The sequence below is a fragment of the Mixophyes fleayi genome, chromosome 4 (assembly GCF_038048845.1).
Source record: "Mixophyes fleayi isolate aMixFle1 chromosome 4, aMixFle1.hap1, whole genome shotgun sequence".
Lineage (NCBI taxonomy): Eukaryota > Metazoa > Chordata > Amphibia > Anura > Limnodynastidae > Mixophyes > Mixophyes fleayi.
This window is the reverse complement of record NC_134405.1, coordinates 122522541-122528540: the sequence shown is the minus strand read 5'-3', so window position 1 is coordinate 122528540 and position 6000 is coordinate 122522541. Positions and strand designations below refer to the sequence as shown.

The following is a 6000-nucleotide window of genomic DNA, read 5'->3' as shown; positions in this document are numbered from 1 at the left end:
GACACCTTTTTGATGGGATTTACTGGAGTTGACAGGTGCATTTAAGACATACTGATGCCATAATCCTAAACATAAAATGACCATGGAAGATAATTCAATTTTTTCCTTTACAGTGTAAGTACTCCACTTCAGTAAGCGTACTAAGAATTCCATCCAGCACACACAACACAAAGGGTTCATTTTTAAATACATGGACATTGTGAACATGAAGTACACATGCCTTTAAAGCCTGGGACTTCCCTTTAACCATTCAGTGGTAAGAATTAATGGGACTCGTCCTTAGCACAAATGGTTTCAAAGAAGTTAAAATTACACTTACCTGTCCCTACAGCTATTTCCTGTTGGTAGGGGGTAGGGATGGGACAGGGCTTAATGAAGTCATCGCACTGACACCTAGAAACTCAGAAGCAGACTTATGTGACATGAGATGCTCCATTATAGTTTGTGACTGGTGAATCCCTGAGGAAGTCACACCTTCATTAAATGCATAGGGTTTTACAAAACACACCAACAAACTTCTATGAGCTGAGTGATCTACGCTGGAACCACTGGGCGCCCAGGGGCGGATCTAGAAAACTACTGTACCCAGGGTGACTTAGGGGGGGCGATTTAGGCCCGCCCCTTTCTAACATCTTAGGCTGCTGACGGCTGCACACTATGTGCAGGTCCGTCCAGCCGTGACAGGCAGGGACAGTGTGCTGCCTGGCTGCTCTGACTGTGTTTTAAACACAATCAGAGCAGCCGGGCAGCACACTGTCCCTGCCTGTCACGGCTGGACGGACCTGCACATAGTGTGCAGCCGTCGGCAGCAAGTGTCTGCTAGGGGGGGCGATCGCCCCGATCGCCCCCCCCCCCCCCCCCCCCTGGATCCGCCACTGGCGCCCATATTGAGGGAGAATACGAAAAGCAGTGAGAGGGACAGGAGGATTTGGACTCCTTCAACACATGCTCCAAGACTGAAGCCGATGCTGTGATCTACATAGTTTTGTTTTGAAATGCCTATGAAAACCAATTTGTGAGATCACTGAGTTTATTTGTATTGATGTTAAAAGTTTTTGATATTTCGACCATGAATGACTGTTTCTATATTTATATATATATACAGGTGACAGGCACAACCTTGGAATGAATGCTATATGGTAGAGTAATTTTTATTTTTCTACTTCGCTTGCTTGACCAGAGTCATTAAGGTGAGAAATGCTAAAAAAAAGGAGTAAATTTGTTTCTGGACAAACCATGTTACAATGCAAGGGGTGCAAATTAGATTATTATTTGCATGTAAGGAAAATACTGGTTGCTTTTTAATGTAGCACACAAATACTTGAGCAGCACAGTGGTCTAGTGGTTAGCACCTCTGCCTCAAAGCACTGGGGTCATGAGTTTGATTCCCAACCTTGGCCTTATCTGTGTGGAGTTTGTATGTTCTCCCTGTGTTTGCGTGGGTTTCCGCCGAGTGCTCCAGTTTCCTCCCACACTCCAAAAACATACTGGTAGGTTGATTGGCTGCTATCAAAAATTGACCCTAGTCTCCCTCTCTATCTGTCTGTCACCCTCTCTGTCTGTGTGTGTGTGTCTATATTAGGGAATTTAGACTGTAAGCTCCAATGGGGCAGGGACTGATGAGAATGGGTTCTCTGTACAGCGCTGCGGAAATGGTGGCACTATATAGATGATGATGATGATAGTTTGATTTTTACACAGAAATTTAAACTTGATCTAGGACGTGCCCTACACCAACTATAAATTGTCCCATTTTAAACTTACCTCCTCCTCCAATGCAACATGGTTTTGCCAAGGTGCAAAGTTACTCCTTTTTTTTGCTTTAATCTCCTTAAGGACTCAGGCCCACTGTGAGTAAACAGTGAGTTTCTGTAAGCGTTTCTTTTGAACTGTTACACATTGAGAATGAGATACATTTCTTCTGTAACCTTTATCATGATATTTTGAAGGAAGATCAGATTGAACTGCTTTGAAGTATTTCCTTGGAAAGACTGATAAGTGTCACTTAAACTAGAGATGGGCAGGCTCGGTTTCCTGAAAACCGAGCCCACCCGAACAAAGGGGATCCGAGTACCGAGCCGAGTCGGAATCCAAACTGAGGCAAACATCACTGTGACGTCGTCGGATCTCGGGAGTTTTGGAATGTATAAATACTGTCCTCCATGGTGATCTAGCGCCATTTGAGGGATACAGAAGGGGTAGGATATATTGAGAAAGTGAGTAGGGGGTAAATGTATCAAGCTGAGAGTTTTCCGGCGGGTTTGAAAAGTGGAGATGTTGCATATAGCAACCAATCAGATTCTGGCTATCATTTTGTAGAATGTACTAAATAAATGATAGCTAGAATCTGATTGGTTTTTCAAACCCGCCAGAAAACTCTCAGCTTGATACATTTACCCCTAACTGTAATGTAAAAAAGGTGTATGGTGTTATATACACCCAAAGACAAGAGGTCCATGGCTGAATTTGTCATTGCTGAAATACAAATACAAATATATAAGTCTTTGCAGACTTTTTTCTGATTTTGCACCAAAAAATGTAGGGTGTTATATACACCCAAAGACAAGAGGTCCATTGCTGAATTTGTCATTGCTGAAATACTAATATACCAGTCCTTGCAGTCTTTTTTTCTGAATTTGCACTAAGTGTAGGGTTTAATATACACCAAAATAGAACAGCTGCTTTGGTAATTGGTCATTGCTGAAATAGTAATCTACAAGTCCTTGCAGGCTTTTTTTCTGAATTTGCACTACTAAGTGTAGGGTCTAATACACACCCAAAGACGAGTGCTCCATTGCTAAGAGTCATTGATGAATAGGAAGGAAGCAGGCTTGTCTGTAGAATTTGCAGGCAAATTCTACTGTGTTATATAGGTAACAGACAAAGAGGAGTGCTCCATTGCTAAGAGTTATTGCGGAAATACAAATAGGAGAGCTAGCAGGCTTGTCTTCTGAATTTGCAGGCAAATTCAACAGTGTTATATTGAATAAACAGACACATAGGGGGAGGACAAGAGGGAGACAGAAAATTAATCATCTTCCTCTTCCTCAGGACTGTCACTGGTGTTATAGTCTCTTAGTAGGCTGTGGATCAGCCTGCGACAGTCCTGGATGGTCATCTTCTCCCTTTTCAAGATGAGGCGATTTCTGGCAAGCCAAATAGCGTCCTTAAAGCAGTTCATTAGGTTCCAGGCCTCCTGGTGATGCAGAAGGGACAGTGGGCATATCAGCACAGGTTCCGGGAGTGCATGAATATCCTAAGAGGCAGACCCCCCTGGATAGCCTTCCATGCAATGCCTTTGTGTCTATTAGTCAGCCTCTTAGAGGCCACATACTCCCACAAGTGTTTTGTTGTTGCAGCAGGGAGCCCTGGAACAGACTCCATAATGTCTTTAGCTCTGATGAGCTTGTGGACAGTTTTTGGCTTCCACAAGTCTGATTTAAGTCCCTCCAGATTGTACTCCCTCACAGATTATCCAACTTCCAGGTAAAACCAAGGTGTAGTCCAGTTGTAAGGGAAGGAGCTATCCCACTTGTCCCAACCAAGGGTCCTCCAAAGAGGCAGGAGGAAAAAGCGAGACATGGACTTCCCAGCAGAGCAAATGTTCTTTTCAATAAGAGTTCTGCGGATGCAGTTGCAGACAAAGAAGGCGCACAGCATGGTGGGGATATCCGGAATCCTTTTCCCACCTTTTAGGGTCTTCTTGTACATGACCGCCCGCTTCACTCTGTCCATGTATTTGCTGTAGAATTACGCCAGTTATCAGTGAGCATCTCTAACTTAAACTAATGGAATGAACATTTGGGGAAGATACAGACAGTGCAGTTGATTGAGAACACAGGATTATTGTTGACATGTATATTGAGAACGCTATACGCCTTGTGTAGAAACATTACTCCTCAAAGACCACTCACGCTATACACACAGTTGTCGACTTTGTGACTCTGTCTTCCGGGGAGAAAAAGGTCACTTAACAGGGATAGGAGGGGGCGTGGAGTCGTCTTTGTGTCACCATAGACTCCCGGAGTTTCCGGAGAGTAGGCAAGTATGGCTATACATTTGATCTTTGTTTTGCTCCAGATCTCTCTGACCTATTGAACTTAGTCTGTATTTAGGGTGGGACACTTCCTTTATACTGAGGGTCATGAGCAGCAGCATAAAGGACAGAGCTCTGGTTCTTAACCCTCTTTTTTCTGATAGTCCAGGGATAGGAGTAGACGGCACAGACCTCCCCCATCTTGGCTTAAAAATAAATCAGGGGTACCCCAATTTGAAAAAAGGATGTCTCTGTACTTTTTTCTTGTATCGTTTCTGCTATTGCAGAGATGGTGAAAGCATTTGGAGGACAGCGGAGGTACTTGTCCCACCGCTGTCCTTGTTAAATAAGGTTCCCCAGGCAAGTTTATTTAGAGGCAACCGGCTAAATGTACTTCTGGCGACATCCCTTACTGTCCCTGGGGCTTTAATAGATAGCACCAAAACTAAAATTAGCCTTTCTCTAGCGAAAAGTGACATTTTCACACTAGTTAAGGCTTGATAAATATGTCCTTTTAGGCATTTCATTCATGTTCGTTCAAAATAGCAAAAAACATGTCCATTATCATTTTTAAGTATACATTTTACTATGAAAAATTGTGTAGAATGCTGCTATTTGCCGTTTTGGAACGGTGGATTGATGCCAAAGCAAAAACCACAACATATTTATTGGTGAAGTTTAGAAAAACAATCCACACATTTAGATCACTTCCTTGCAATTTTTTAATTAAAAAGACACTTTTTTTGCAATTTGCTGTGACAAGAGGTATTTTCTGAAATTCAATCTGTCAAAAACAAGGTATACTGTATGTGGGCACTGCATAAACAAATTACTAATATTTAAGTGAACAGCCCAAAAAGTGCCAAAACAGGCTCAGTTGCGCAGGAGTTAAAGTACAGAAGTCTTAAAAAATCTTGGACTTTCCGTTAGTATGTTTAGCATACATCGCTAGAGATCCAAAGTTGATTAATAAAATATGTGTATGTTTTAGACTGTCCTTAAATTCCCGAGTTCCAGTGCAGCAAGCCAGCATCACAGCTACCACAGGCAGCAGTTGGCTGAGCTGGATCTGCCCCTTTAAGCTGCTGTAAATAAGAGGAGCTGAGGATGCAGCACTCAGATACTCAAGTACCAGCTGAGGACAGTTTCAGCGTTTAAGTCATTAACCAATCATAGCTTGCCTTGCATCCCAACCACCACGTCACCTAGTGTCCTCTGTCTGTCGTATAGCCCCACCCCTCATTTTCTCACCTGCTCAGTCGTGCCACCTATTGGGCAGTCTTCATCATCGCGGCCGCGCTTTGATTGACAGGTGGCTGAGCCAATGACCCGCACCTCGCCTGTGTCATTCACCGATTCTTCTCCTTCATCGCGTTCTAATGCTTGGGTCGGTGGGCGGGGCCATGTTGGGTGACGTCACACGTCTTGAAGACAAGGGGGCTTGTCTCTCAGTTCTGCAGGGTGAAGTAAGAAGATCGGATGCTGTGTATAGTGATTGGGATTGGAGCAGCTTCTGCTAAACCTGCTAACCTGGGTCCGACAGCCTGATGCAGTGATATGCACGGCGGAGATGGAGAATATCTGAGACAGGTAAGTCATGGGGATATTGGTGAATATGTATTGAAGCCCCCGAGCTTTAAATGGTCTGTGTGCATTGTTGTTATGTCTCTGCACTGCAGAGACGGGACAGAATCGGTGTTTACTGTCCTATGTCCCTGGTGCATGGTCACTCCGCATTGTGTGATCACCTTGAATGGATGTATTAGTAGATTGTGAGTTTGCACTGCAGTGCCAGGACTTCCCTTTAAATGCTTTGCTGCTGTGACCTCCACACTGTGCAGTCACTACTGGTCGGTCCCATTCACAGTCACAGAACACAATTATGCTCATCAGCATCATAATGTGAAGATATAGGAATGAATGTGTGTTCTGTGTAGGGTTTGATATGTCAATATATATGTAAG

At 43.7% G+C, this 6000-nt stretch overlaps 1 protein-coding gene across 2 annotated transcripts in view; it reads left to right on the top strand.

The window, feature by feature from the left end:
* The first annotated feature begins 5448 nt into the window (after positions 1–5448).
* The window catches only part of OTUD7A (OTU deubiquitinase 7A), a 164416-nt gene continuing 163864 nt past the window's right edge, over positions 5449–6000 (top strand). For both annotated transcript variants that reach the window (XM_075208121.1, XM_075208122.1), the window contains exon 1: positions 5449–5626. The gene's annotated coding sequence lies outside the window, so the exon portion shown is untranslated. The remainder of the gene's footprint in view (positions 5627–6000) is intronic.